We start from the raw sequence: 14,562 nt of genomic DNA on the forward strand, positions 1-14,562 counted from the left end.
ACTATTTTTCCTGAAATGCAAGTATTCTTTCCAAATCACAGCTGAATGCCAGATTTCCTTCCTAAGAAAGTTTTATTTTTTTCCTCCTTTCTCTTTTAAGTCATATTCTTTGTATTTGAATAATTCAATCAGCACTCAAAAGATTTGCTGGTAAAGTACATTTATTCCTTTGCTGAGTTACAAGCAGTGCATTAAACATGGTTTACAAGGAGGGCAAGTCTAATGCATACTCATCACCAATTTTCGTAGATATATCCTGAGAGCACTAAGGCAGACTCCCATGACCATATGTCCTTTGATAGAAGACAGATTGCTTTCATTTAAATGCTTAGCAGCTGATTATCTGGTCCAAAATTAAAAATTGTCCTAAAATGATTCAAGCAGCTAGAAATTCTTGAATCAGTAATCTAGACATTTTATTCCCCTTCCCAGCTAACTCTTAAAAGCAGCTGTTACTAATATTTTCTGGGTAAGGAAGTTTCTACAAAATAACCCACTAGACTTTTCATATATATTTCAGTGGCATGGATTGAATCAAAAACTGCATTACAATCTTTGAAAGTGTATGGAATGAAAAAGAGGGTCTTCTAAATCTTCCTTTTTGAATAGGATGCCCTTTAAATGAAGAACCCTCTAGATTCCCAAGGAAGCATAATATTTGGGAGTTATAGCCTTAACACATCTGAATGATACCAGATATGGAAGGTGTGTCCAGTATGTGTTAATAAGTCACTTTGATTTAAACCGATTGAAGCATGTGTTGCTCAACTCTGTCTGTACTGGTATCTTATTGTGGTTTAACAGCTGGAGGCATCTAGCATGCTGGCAGGAGAAATCTGACAATTGAAGTGGACACATATTAAAGTTGCAGATGTTGAGAAACACCAATGTAAGTTATTACAATTACACTCATTCATAACTTTGAATGTTGGTTAATTTAGTTTATAGCTTATTCTTTAATGCATGTCCTTGGATCCTCTAGAAATAACAAGGGGATACTGAAGGTACTATGACTAATACCAACATTTTACAGTTGCCCCACATCCTAACTGTATGATATTTTGGTCAGGGGGGAAATAATAGACTTTTTTAAAAGACTGGAAGCCATGTATGGACTTTTTGCGAAGAAAAGTGTGAGAGATGAGAGGGAGCTGATGTGAAGGTCAACAGTGAGGGGACAATTTCCCAGGAACGAGGACCACATTCCAAAAAGAGGAGGTATAATAAGAAGCAGCACAGCTCAAAGCTCTATAGGAAACAGAGGAGGAAAGTAAAGATAGATGCTTCCTAGATTGGAATGTCCAACCTTGTCAACTTTAAGACTTGTGGATTTCAACTCCCAGAATTCTCCAGACAGCATGGAATTCTGAGAGTTGAAGTCTTAAAGTTGCCAAGGTTGGACATCCCTGCTATATCCTGCTCCCAGGATATATCCATTAGCCTGAGGGTAATAAGGGCTTTGTCTGGCAAGATTCTGTCAATTATGTATAAGCAAATAAAGAACTGAAATCCAGCTCAACTGCTCCCCATCATTCCTGGGCTTAGCCTAACAAAATGACTGAACTGATGATTTATGGATTTATCTATAAAGGACACATTAGGGTTTATTTTCCGGTTAGGGTTTATATTCAGGGAAATATGGTACTAAATTCATCCATCTAGCTGGTGATCTTAACTGGCTTTGGGGGGACTTGGGGCTTATATTACAAGCATTCTGAAAAATCATGCTAGGGTTTATTTTCCGGTTAGGTCTTATTTTTGTGGAAACGGTGTTCTAAGAGCACACATAACTGCATTTTGTACTGGTTAAAGCCAAAATGGTTTGTTTTCTTCCTTTCTTCCTTCCTTCCTTTCTTCCTTCCTTCCTTCCTTCCTTCCTTCCTTCCTTCCTTCCTTCCTTCCTTCCTTCCTTCCTTCCTTCCTTTATTCCTTCCTTCCTTCCTTTCTTTCTTTCTTTCTCTTTCTTTCTTTCTTTCTTTCTTTCTTTCTTTCTTTCTTTCTTTCTTTCTCTTTTTCTTCCACTTTATGTTTTTTGTGATGATATCAAACAATCCTTGTTATTATTTATTCAGCAGTCAACTGTAGTAATAGTCTACCTAGAATCCAAAGACAGAGTGAATTATCTGTGGATATTTGAATAGAATAAAGAGTTGAGCTTGGCTAAGAACTTTTATAAATAACATTGGCGAAATATGTGTTATCTGTTTCTGTTTAATTAGGTCAGTTTCATTTAAACTTGCCATCATAAATACCACTGAAAACAATTCCAACATATATAACCTTAAATGGCTTGGTATTCTATTGAGACATTAGGTTCTATAGAGGAATCATGTTTACAGAAGATAAATTAGACTATCTATGGACAAATCTTCAAATGAGAATGAGCTTTATTATTTTACCGGTGCACCCAATTGCTCTGCTAATAAAAATAGGAGCTTGACAGCATTTCCATTTACCATTCCTGTTTTTAGCGTTTATTATCTTTTCCGGTTCTGAATTTCATTAGGCTGCAAATTAGCTGTCAGAATGTGTATGATTTATGATCCATATCACAATTTTCTGGGAAAACAAACAAATTGCAAGTGGAAATGTTTGTATGCAAAAAAATCTTTTTTTCCCCTTTCATTCTATGTGTCTTTTACTTTAATTTCATTGGTGGGGGGAACTGTTCACTTTCAGGTTTCTTCACAAAGTCCAAAAGATATGACATTTTATTTTGCATTCCTGTCACATTGTTCAGTCTTATGGACTAGAAGCTTGACAGTTTGGTTTTTAAAAATATTTTGGGGGGAGAATTAATTTTAAGTTTTGCAATGTGCTGACAATATAACTTAGCAGAGTTACATGTATGTGTCTACATATTTATATGTATCTCTACACTGTATGATCCAGATTCAATCCAGGGTTTATATTCTCTTCAGTATGGAGTCAAATTAAATCCATTATTCTCCCACCAGTCATTTTTTTACTCAAAAAGGTTCCATAGACTTTTTAAAGAAGTAAAATCTTGCAGTTTAAGACTGGTAGTAAAGCTGCAGTTTAAGACAGCTTAATAATAAGCTCTGTCTATTCCCAACAGCCTTTCTGTTTTCTTGATAACACAGTGCTAAATCACAAATAGTCATCCTGATGAGCATTCTGTTGCAGTAATACAACAGGGTGTTCTGAGGAAAACATATTTATAGTAATTTTATTACAAAATTATAAATACAATAAAAACTAAAACAAAAAAAATGAAGTGTTGTACTACATAGATACCATCATATACATTTTTGGGCAATAACTAAAAAGTAGTCTTCCATTACTTTATTCATAGATATGTTTTACCTTCTCGGTCTAACCTATCCTTTTGAGTTTCCATCTAACTACTAACCAGGCCTGATCTTGCCAAATGTCTGAGTACAAAGTTAGCTATTGCTATATGTTAAACTCCTGAGATTAGAAAAGAAACAAAAAAAAAATATTATTCAGATTACCCACTTCCAGAAATGATAAGAAATTGCCCACTGCAAATGGAATTCTGAAGCATATGGTCAAGTTTAGATTTTGTGGATCTTGGTTGGTTTCAAAACAAGACAAAAATGTTTGTGTGTAGGCTGTCCCAGATCTTTCTCTCCATACCGAACATATTAAGATTATTAAAAGAAGACTGATGAGCTCTTTACCTTTAACTGTGATTTGTAAGACATGAAGGACCCAGCCATCCTCCTGCTGGAAGTAGTTGTTTGAGAGTTTTCTTCAAATTTGGGTTTTGTTTAAAAAAAAATTAAATAACTTATGTTTGTGATTTTCTTTTTCCATTCAAAGAGAATCCAGTTCTTGGAGACTGCCTGGACAAGTTCCTGCAATTTTCTTGGCAAGTTTTTTTTTCAGAATTGGTTTGCCATTGGCTCCTTTCTAGGGTTGAGAGAAAGTGACTGGCCCAAGGTCACCAGCTATCTTTGTGCCTAAGGTGGAAGTGAAGAACTCATTGTGTCCCTGTTTCTAGCCTGATGCTTTTAACCACTATATCAGACTGGTTCTCCTATCATATCTGAATATAAATGAGAACTAATTTAAAAATAAACATGGGAGAAATCAGTTAAGTCTTATCCATCCATTTTTCTTGCCCTTGAACCCAAGGAAGAATTTTCCAAGAAGATCATTCCATAAATGATGGCCCTCCATTATTTTTGTACTCAGCTTAGATTCCCCTTAAAAATTCAGCCTCTTTTGTTAATCCAGACTTTCTATCCACATCTAACTTTCTATATCTAGCTATCTCCCGCGAAGCTTTTTTTCCCTTTACCTTGTTGTATCACGAAGCAGCATTCGCAGGTAGAGATGCTGAAGGCCAAGACATTGTTAAAGTAATTTGGGGAGAGTGTGAGAAAGATTTTCTTTCTAGTTAAGACAAAAATGAGCAAAGAGAAAGGAGACAGGAGGAAATTGGCTAGAGAGAAATCACAGCACATTTCTTAAATGTACAGGCCAGAAGCTTAGCCTTCTCAAAAATCAAGTTCATATTGGGCATGCTGAAATGTTTAACAGAAGCATTAGCATAATCACTCTCCAGCTTGCAATACTTTATCTCCTTACCATGGTCACCCTCTTTTCAGCGTTGTGTAATGCAGTAATACAGCTACTCCCATAATAGGCACACAATGCTAGATCTGTATCTTTACAACAGTAAGAATCTCGAGTATGAAAGTGCAGATGTGAAATTGCAATAGAATTGAAAGTGCAAGTGTTTGTAAAACAGTAGTTTGTAGTAGTGCAAGAGGGGTGGAATACACATACATCCACACATACAGAGAGAGTGTGTGCACGAGAGATGATGTCCTAGCCTTTGGTTCTTCTTATTGCAGTCTGCAGTTACACAATTTGTAACCAATTTGGTGTTTAATCTCTCTCTCATATCCATACATGCACATCTAGCAGGAAAACCTGTTTGGAGATGAGATTGATATGTTTTCAAATGGAAAATAATAATCTAAATGTGTGGCAGGAAAAAAAAACCAATTTATCCTTGATAGTTTTAAATCTCATTTGTCATATTGTAAGGAGGAAAATCCACCATCTGTAACAGTTTAATTTTTCCTTTCAATACAAATACTTGTTCCATAAGAATGATAATAGCAATGCATGCAGCCTTACGAATAAATGCATATAAAGCTAGAATTGAGAAGAGAGCAACAGCCAGCAAATGGCATCTCTGCAAAGAGGTTGAAAAAACAGTGGGCCCACTTAGTTAACTATTGGAAGAAGATCACATAAACTGACTATAAACAACTGCATAACAAAGTAGCAACAATAGTACATTGGAATATCTGCAGGAAATACCACTTTCAAACAGACAAGCATCTATCCCCCAACACCTCTTAACAATTGTTAACAATTGTTGATAAGAAAAGCAAAAACAATCCAGAGAGTGGTGATTGCAGTGCCTGGAGATAGCAGAATAGAAGAAAAATAAGTGGAGAAAATCAGAAAATATGAAGAGCTGAAAAAAGAAGTAGAATGACTGTGGAAAAAGAAAACAAAGATACCACCAATAATAATAGGAGCCTTGGATGCTATCTCAAAACAAATTATGGAGCACTACTTGAACACTGTCTGCACTACATTCTATCTGAAACACAATGTTTTGTGAATATTCCAACAGCAGTTCAGTACTGGTTGATCAAATGTCTATGGAGATTCTCAATCATCCAGGTCATGGTTATCCCAAAGGTGCATTTTCATAAGGCGGCTGGATTTTCTTTTTTCTTTTTGAAGATGTTTCGCTTCTCATCCAAGAAACTTCTTCAGCTCTGACTGGATGGGTAGGGAATGGAAGGATTTATATTCTTTTGATAAAATATCTGATCAAATATTTGCAAAGAAATTCTGGAATGACTGGGAATTGAATTTGTGGTTTGAATTGAACCACAACACAACACATACAGTTCTGTTAAAACAATTGTATATCTATAGAAAAAGATAACTACATAGTCCACAATATTTTGTCTGGCTTTTTGAAATCTAGAGAAAAGATATTCATGTATTGTTCATAATGAAGTATGAATAATGGATAATAGAATTGGAAGGACTTTGGAGGTTTTCAAGTTCAACTCTCTGTTCAAGCAGAAGAGTCTGTATCATTTTAGACAAATGGTTGTCCAATCTCTTCTTGAAAACCTCCAGTGATGGAGCACCCACAACTTCTGAAGGCAAGTTGTTCCACTGATTAATTCCTCCTTAGTTCCAGGTTGGTCTTCTTCTTGATTAGTTTCCATCACTCACTTCTTGTTCCAAGTTTGTCCCCTTTAGGTGTTTTGTTATGTCTAAAAATTGCATGAAAGAAAGACTGAAAATCTATAATAGAATAAAATGTTGAAAAATATTCCAAAGTAGAATCAGGTTTGGAGTGATAGTTTGAGACCAACTGACTTAATTGCACTGGACTCATAAATGGATTTCCACTAATTTTCAATATCTTAAATCAACTTCTTTACATTATTTCAATACACTTTGGTGTTAAATTATCTAAAAGCTGAGGTACCTATTCTCATTTCAGAAATTCTTTACTATAAATAGTCACATAAGTACTGTAAGTATTTCAAATTAGACATTTCCTCTAAATCTCTTTTCACAATGATATTTGTTTATATCTAATATGGTATAGGCATCATTTAGTGTAATATATACTATTCACTTTAAAATGGATATTAAATTAAATAAATTAAATAGTTTTAATTCATTCTGTTTTCTAAGGATCTCCTTTTCATCTTTAGAATTAAGAATATTCTTGTTTCCCTGAATTTATCCCCCGATAAGCATTTGAAATAGGTTGGATTTTTTTTAAAAAATGTTCTTTATGTATGTATCCTATCATAATTTTATCATAATTTTAAACTCTTATTCACAGGAAGAATTTGTTTGGCAGCCTTTTCTTTTTAATATATTTGTGATTGTGGATATATTGTTATAAATGACTGCTATGATGATAGGATAGTTCAATTGATTTTTTTTTTTTTTTGCCATTCTTGGATAATATTTAGCTATTTAAGTAAACTGGATGTATGTAAGTCTTGAGATAAATAGTTAAGTTAGAGATGTTCAAAATCTTGTTTAGAAATAAAGACAGAAATAGTCCATATTTGCCCAATATTGGTCAGCACCCCTGAACCAATTTATTCCTGTTCAGAACTCATGTTTTGGAGCATAAAAATAGGATTTTAGGGACAGAATGTTTTTAGTTCATCAAGATTCATAGTCTATGTCTTCAACCAAGTGCATGCCCTATTATAGAAAGTATGTAATTATAGAGTTCTTAATTGATGCAGTCTTTTAAATCTTTTTTAATAATAGGTTCTTTTTCTTCATTACATGCCTATATTATCAACACAGCCATATTAAAAGCAAAATATTTATATGTTCTGAAGAGAAAGTAAAGCAGTAGTGTCAACAGCAATTGACTAATGTGTGAGAGTCCTAAAGGTATCATTGGCATCATTCTACTTCTTCTTCTTGTGCCATATCTGTTATCGGATGTTGGCGATCATGTTGGCAATCTTGTTTTTATCAGCAGCTGCACGAAAAAGTGCTGCTGAGTTTTGTCCAAACCAGTCCCTTAGATTTTGAAGCCATGATGTTCTTCTTCTGCCTGGATGTCATTTGCCTATCACTCTACAGCCTTTAAAAATATATAAAATGAATAACATCAGCCTTCCCCATACTGCAATGAGCATGGTGCTGAATAGAGGCTTAATCATACTTAAAGTAGATTTGGACTTCATTTAATTTATTAAATACGGGTGACTGCCCATTGATATGTTATTCACTCTTTGATGACTTGCAGAGATAAAAGAAAATGTTAAAATGCAAATAGAAAATAGAAAAAAAAATCAGCATTAAGCTACTAAATTAACTAAACTATGGTTTAATGCAATTGTACAATGAACATACAGTAAGTATAAGGATTTTTTAAAAAAAAATCTGAAAAAGTTTAACAAAGAGCTATATGTTGTGCATTAAAAATACCATGCTGAAGACAGAGCAGCATTTAAAAACTAAAATCAATTTATTCCAGTGAATAAGCATAGGTAAGACATCTAACACCATGAATAGTCAATGTTCAGTACTTGATTATGGCCAGACCACTAAAATATGGATTCATAAAATTCCTCATCAAGTTTAGTTTAGTGGTTAAGGCACCAGGGTAGAAACTGAGAGACCCTGAGCTCAAATCCTACCTTAGCCATGAAAGCCAGCTGAGTGACCTTGGGCCAGACACACTCCCTCAGACCCAACCCACCACACAGGATTTTTGTTCTGAGGAAAATAAGAGAAAGTATTAAGTAGGTTCATCACCTTGAGCAGGGGTCTTCAAACTTGGCCCTTTTATGATTTGTGGACTTTAACTCCCAGAATTCCTCAGCCAGTGTGCCTGGCTGAGGAATTCTGGGAGTTGAAGTCTACAAGTCATAAAAGGGCCAAATTTGAAGACCCCTGACCTTGAGTTTTTGTAGAAGTAATAAAGGCAGGATACAAACAAACAAACAAATAAATAAATAAATAAATAATCCATTCATTTCAAGGCAAATGGGAAATACTCCCATCCTCTCTGCCTCTCATATTTTGAGCCAACAGAAACTCAACCTATTTCTATTGCTGAAAGGAGGAAGGGAAGCAGCTATGGAAATTAGCCACAGTTTTTATGTTCTATTGGGGTGTTGGCTGTCTCAGTCTCTGTAAGGAAAGGAGGAAGCATTATTTTGTTAACTGGTAGGGGGGTTCTCTATGGTAGGCATTTCTCTAGACAATTAATCAGTAAACTTGCCAAATGCATTAAATGTGAATGTTTATATCAACCAAATCTTGTGGATCTTACGGATATGTGCTGCAGTTTTGAAAGGGAGAGTCTTGGGTAATCACAAAGTGACTGAATTATGCATGTCTGGAAGATTTTTGAACAATTTATATCCCATAGTGTTTTAAAAGGAACTTTTCTAATTTTCAACAGTGGTCTTAACTGAGAACGCTCAACTGCAAGTTTGAAACTGATCAATGTCATTGTATTCCTTCCTTTTTCTTCCCAGCATGCTTTGTTTCTATTATTGTAAAATAAAAACAATACCAAGGGTATGAGAGGTGTAAAATTTCTAGTAAAGACAAATACAACAAATGTCTTGACAGATAGTATCACAAGATTGATTGACATACAGTATGCTCTTTTTACAATAGCCATTGGTGAAGATGAAAAATTCAATTATTAGACATCTATTACGGAGTCTGCACAGCATAATCAATTTTTTTTTCTGCTAAGAGGCATTCAATTTGTGTATGAATTTAAGGAACTCTCATTCAGTTTCAAGATCAATTTAACCAAAGATTACAATTAATAGGCCTACTAAAATGTACCTCATATAAGCTTTCTATAAGCTTGCAGATCTAATTAAATGTATATATTTAACATGATGCAAAATTATTCCCAAATATTCAGAATTCTAATCTGTACTTAATAATGACTGTAATTTACAGTAATTATTACAAAATAACTTTACAGAAACTTGGCACATAATGCTGAAATTAGTTCATGTTGATTAAAGAAAGACAGACAGTTACGTTATCAGCATTATTAATACAGATAATCTCTTATTGTTCTACTCATTGCTGAATATTAAGGAGCGTATACAGTATATAGTTTATCTTTCCACTTCAATATTGGGAACTATCTTTATAAAATCTATTTGTATGATATGTTTCATAATTAGCTACAGTTCACCATAAAATTATTTTATTTCAATGTTTTTATCTCTCCTTTTCAGTACGCATATGATAAAAGACTCATAGTTTCTTCTCTGATCTTTGCTACATAAAGTAGCAATCTTTGCTAAAAAAATAAATCTGACTCCGACAAAGGATTTGATACCAGATTTAAATTGTCTTAGATCAGTCTAGTCACTGCTTTGCATTGCCTCTCAGTATATAGCCACACCCATTGGGCCAGATTCATTATACATAAATGATCTGTTTTTAACTTAATTAAAAGGAATATGTCTACATATTTTACAACATGTCCATTATAAAAGTGAGCTGAGTCTATGCACTCTTTTGACATCTGTCCTCGGACTATATAGTAGGCTTCACTGTACCTGGATGTATTTTACAGTCAAGGTGAGTAAACTTGTTTTATAGTAGGTTTCAAAAGTGAAATAAGCTTTTCATTCCCTAAATCATCATGCTTATTTTCTTTTTGTGTATATATTAGATAAACAGTTCTTTGTTTGGCTTTGATTTCATAAATTGGAGGGGATGTTGCTGTGTATGTTAAGTTCTATGCCTACTTACAAAGTACCACCTCTGGAAAAGACAGAGATAGCTAACACAAATGAATGAGGGAGTCCTTGAAAGTTTCTTAACAATTTCATATCCATTTAAGTTTCTTGGTGGTCTCTAAGAGTTCCAAAATCTGACTTGGTATCTACTTGTGTAGTTAAACTTCTTACAGAGATCCTTTGCAGTTAACAGATGTACATTGCACTCTAGCTCATATGTTGTATCAGAAGGGATCCTAAATCCTTGGTAGAACCTCATACGTTACTCCACATCTCTCTTTGGGAGCATTTTCATGATGGGAAAGCACCTTTGTTTGCCAAAAATCATAGTCCAGTTGAAGGAATAATAGCTACAGAACCAGCTGCTATGCAAATGTAATGAAATGAATATTTGGACATGCAAGTGGGCTTTTTATAAAAGAGTAAAAAAGGTCCCACTTGTTTCAAAGAATTTCATCTGGTGGGGTCAAGGAAGAGGGCTTTCTTTGCCACTGTTCCTGCATTATGCAACATCCTACCCTCAGAGGTGCGAAAAGCCCCCAGTCTCCTGACCTTCAGCAAAGGGGTCAAAACTTGGCTGTGTGGTCTTGCATGGGGGACATAAAGACCCACACAACCATGGTGTTGACTGCCCCTTTGAAAACCACTCTCCCTCTTATATTAACAACCACTAACCCCACTCCATCTTGGAATTTTTCATCTTTTGAAAATTTATAATGTTATTTTTATAATTTAAAAACTTTTTAATCCTAAATTTAATTCTGTGTTTAATATTAATTTTGTTGATTATATTGCACACCACTCAAAGGCCCTCTCTGAGGACGATGGGTGATTAAGAAATATGATGTGATGACTCCCCTAGACACTCCCCCAGATGCCTCTCCAGATGTTTAGTTTGGGGGAGGATAAGCGGGTCCCTGGCACTTCAGGAAGGGAGGTGGCCAATGGCTCCAAGGTAGGGTCTGTGAGTCCAGGTCCCTCTCCCTCATCCCACTCTCAGTCGGCTGGACAGCTGGTGTTTGAGGCACAGCTGCAGCAGGACAGCCCTGAGTCCTTGGATGATTGGAGCATGCAGCTGCAGCCAGTCAGCAATGAGGGAGAGGAACTGCCTTCTCCACCTAATCTGAGTTCATGTAGAAGGGGGAAAAGGCAGGAGCAGCAGAGAGCAGCCTTACTATTCACGAGACAGCACCAGAACCTGGCTATTTAGCATAGCAGAAGGAGGGAATGATGCTGAGAACAATGTGTCACTTTCCTGGCTGTTGTGTATTCCTGTGCTCATGATTCTTGTCTTGAACTTCAGATCGTGTTTTGTGGATTCTAGGCTTTTCTCTGCCCTGTGGATTTACTTTGACTTTGTGACTCTACTTCTTGGACTTACCCTTTGTCTTGTGGTCTTGCCTTGGTTTTGTGGACTTGCCTTGATACAATGGACTTGCCTTGCCTTGAACTCATTGAGGTCATTCTGTTTGTTGGCAAAGGGAATTTCTGAGGAATTTTAATTCAGAGCTGGAATCTTCAGTAAAGACTCCTAACTCCTCCACAGGTGTGTGGGGGAGGAGAGAGGACAGCATATACGAAATATAAATAAATAAATATTTCAAATGCTGTCCTCCTTCACAAATTGCTCTCAAAACATCCAGTGTTGCTTTATTATCCCGCCTCCAAAATTTGCAGAACTTTTAGCAAGTCATAAATAAAAAGCCTTTGAATCTTCATGTTAATTCTATAAAAACCTCTGTTGCTTATTAAGCCACGAGAGATAGCTCCCCATTGTTTCTTACCAAAGGTAATTTAGGTTTGCTGTGCCTGCATTTCTTTATGTATTGAAAGTGTCAACCATCATGCTGGATAGGCAGGCTCTGCTAATTGTTTTGTTACAGAAAGACGGGGGTAAAAATAAAAATCCAACAAATTTATATCTGCTTTAACGCATTTAATTTTCTTTTAAGTTTTCATTATAAAAATAAACCAGAACATTCCAGCATCAAAATAAATTAGAGAAGAAAAAAAACCCAGGCAGTGCTTTGTTCCACCAGTAGTAAAAATGAAAGCCCTCTAGGCATTCTTACTAGCAAGATGAAGAGTACAGAAAATATGTACACATCAGGAAAATAAAAATTGTGAGGTAGCATTTAAATAAAAGAGGAAAAGGCATTATTACCTCTATTTCTCAAAGCCATCCTCTGTCAACTGTGTTGTCTGATTCTACAGGTTAAGAATATCAAAGTATTGAAATTTTAAATTGGGGAAATAAAGCTTGAAACATTGGTAAAGACAGCCGAGATTATGCTGTAATCGCCTTTTGCTTTCTAACACTATCTTAAAAGAGCCTATAATATTAGGTGTGGAATTTGAATGTTTTAAAAACACATGAAATCTTTCAGACGCCTACAGTAATAGTTCTCCCTCTCTCTCTCTCTCTCAAGTTTCATTTTCTTTACTTACTAGGAAACAGGGCAAGGCAATTATTAACAATATTGGCAGATACAGGCTGCAAAAAGCAGATAATGAATATGGCATTCCAAACAAAAAGGTATGCAGAGAAATGCTGTAAAAATATGTTTATAGAAGCTTGACATTAGAACAATCTGTTTTCTTTCAGGCATAAAATCCTGCCTCCAAATACCTCCTTTTTTTCTTTTGGTAGATGAAAGCGATGGCAATTTTAGCAATACAGAAGCTGTATGCAATAGAATCTGTGAGTCCTAGCCTGCCCAGAGCTTTCAAGGTCCATTCTATGGAGCAAATGTATTCAAGGACTTCCTAATAAGTATAATAAGCTTTCTGTTCTTCTAGAAAGGAAAAGCATAGCTGCCCTGTTAGCTGAAGTTATAATCTCATCATCCTCATGCAGATTTTTATATTATCAGAAAAATGACCAATTTTGATTTTTTTTTTCAGATGGAAATGGGAGAATGGAATAATCTCCATTCTAAGTCAAACACACACTTACCAAGGGATAGGAATAAGCAAGAGTGATTATTATTTGATTTTTTGACCCTCACCCTATAGAGGCACCTGTTTTATCCCAATCCTACATGTGTTCTTTACCTATGCAAAATACAACAAAATGTATATGTACAATCAAGATCCCTGTTAATTCACACTTAAAGACTATGCAAGAAAGGCAATCTCATCAGTGCACTGATGATGTTAGCTAGTTGGGAAATGAAAAATTTGCAAGAAAGCAACCATACTCCAAGAGTGCCAAGGACCTCAGATTTCAACTCTGAACTACAAATATTCTCTTCTAAGGGTATTGTGTTGCTATTGTATCGATGGTGCCCACATAATTTGGTTTACTAGTCTATGAATATTGAGGGATACATTTTTTTTAAAGAAAAATGGAATTTGACAATAGTCCAGTATTAGGTAAATTATTTTGACAATATAGTACCTGCAAAAAAAAAACAATGATTTCTATTAAACAATTGGAATTCTATTAATCAATGAAATCAGTTAGACAGAAGTAGTGGCTTATCTGTACTAGCTTTTTGTAAGATCCTGAAAAACAATCATATTCCTCACACTTGATAGAAGTTCAAAAATCTCATTTTGTCTGCTAGAAAGAATGAGCAAAAATGGCAGGACTCTAGTAAGTCTACTTCCTCCTCTGAAGAAAAAAAAATATCAAGAGTAGGCCCAGAATAAAGCAATCAGAACCTGAGTAGTGGCGCAAAGTCATGAGTTTGTATTTTTCCAACCTGCCAACATAATGGCCAATGTAATTTGTTGCAGCTCCCAGTAATACGCAATCTTGGCCAAATGACACTTAGAGGAATCCAGTTGACAGTGATGGCTAATTAGTGGGTTTACCATTCACTGACAGTATCATTTTTAAGTGCATTGCTGTCCGAAATAATGAGTTACCATAGGATCACTGAAGGAAGAGTCTAAACAAGGACAGTAAGTAGTCAAACAAGTATCAGTCTGACAGCCCACTTGATGGCATCTTCTTCTTGGGAAAAATCTAGGACTTTTTTTCTCTTCTATCTAGTTCACTCATTATTGCACTCCTAATAAACCTCTCAAAAGTGCTTAAACTTAGCTACTATGCCCATCTTAAAATAATACTCAAGAGGTTCATAACATACTTTATTTTTGTGTGTTGCCAGATTGTAATAGTATACTGTGCTTATGTGTTTCTGTACAGCAGACACACTGAATTATTAGGTCTGTATATTAAGGCTGTGCAATCCTAAGGATATGATTTCAAGATCTGGGGCCAAGAACATGGCACCTGTCTGTAACTCTTAAA

Source organism: Crotalus tigris, unplaced genomic scaffold (genome assembly GCF_016545835.1).
Source record: "Crotalus tigris isolate CLP2741 ecotype Arizona unplaced genomic scaffold, ASM1654583v1 scf7180000024358.1859470, whole genome shotgun sequence".
Taxonomy (NCBI): Eukaryota; Metazoa; Chordata; class Lepidosauria; order Squamata; family Viperidae; genus Crotalus; species Crotalus tigris.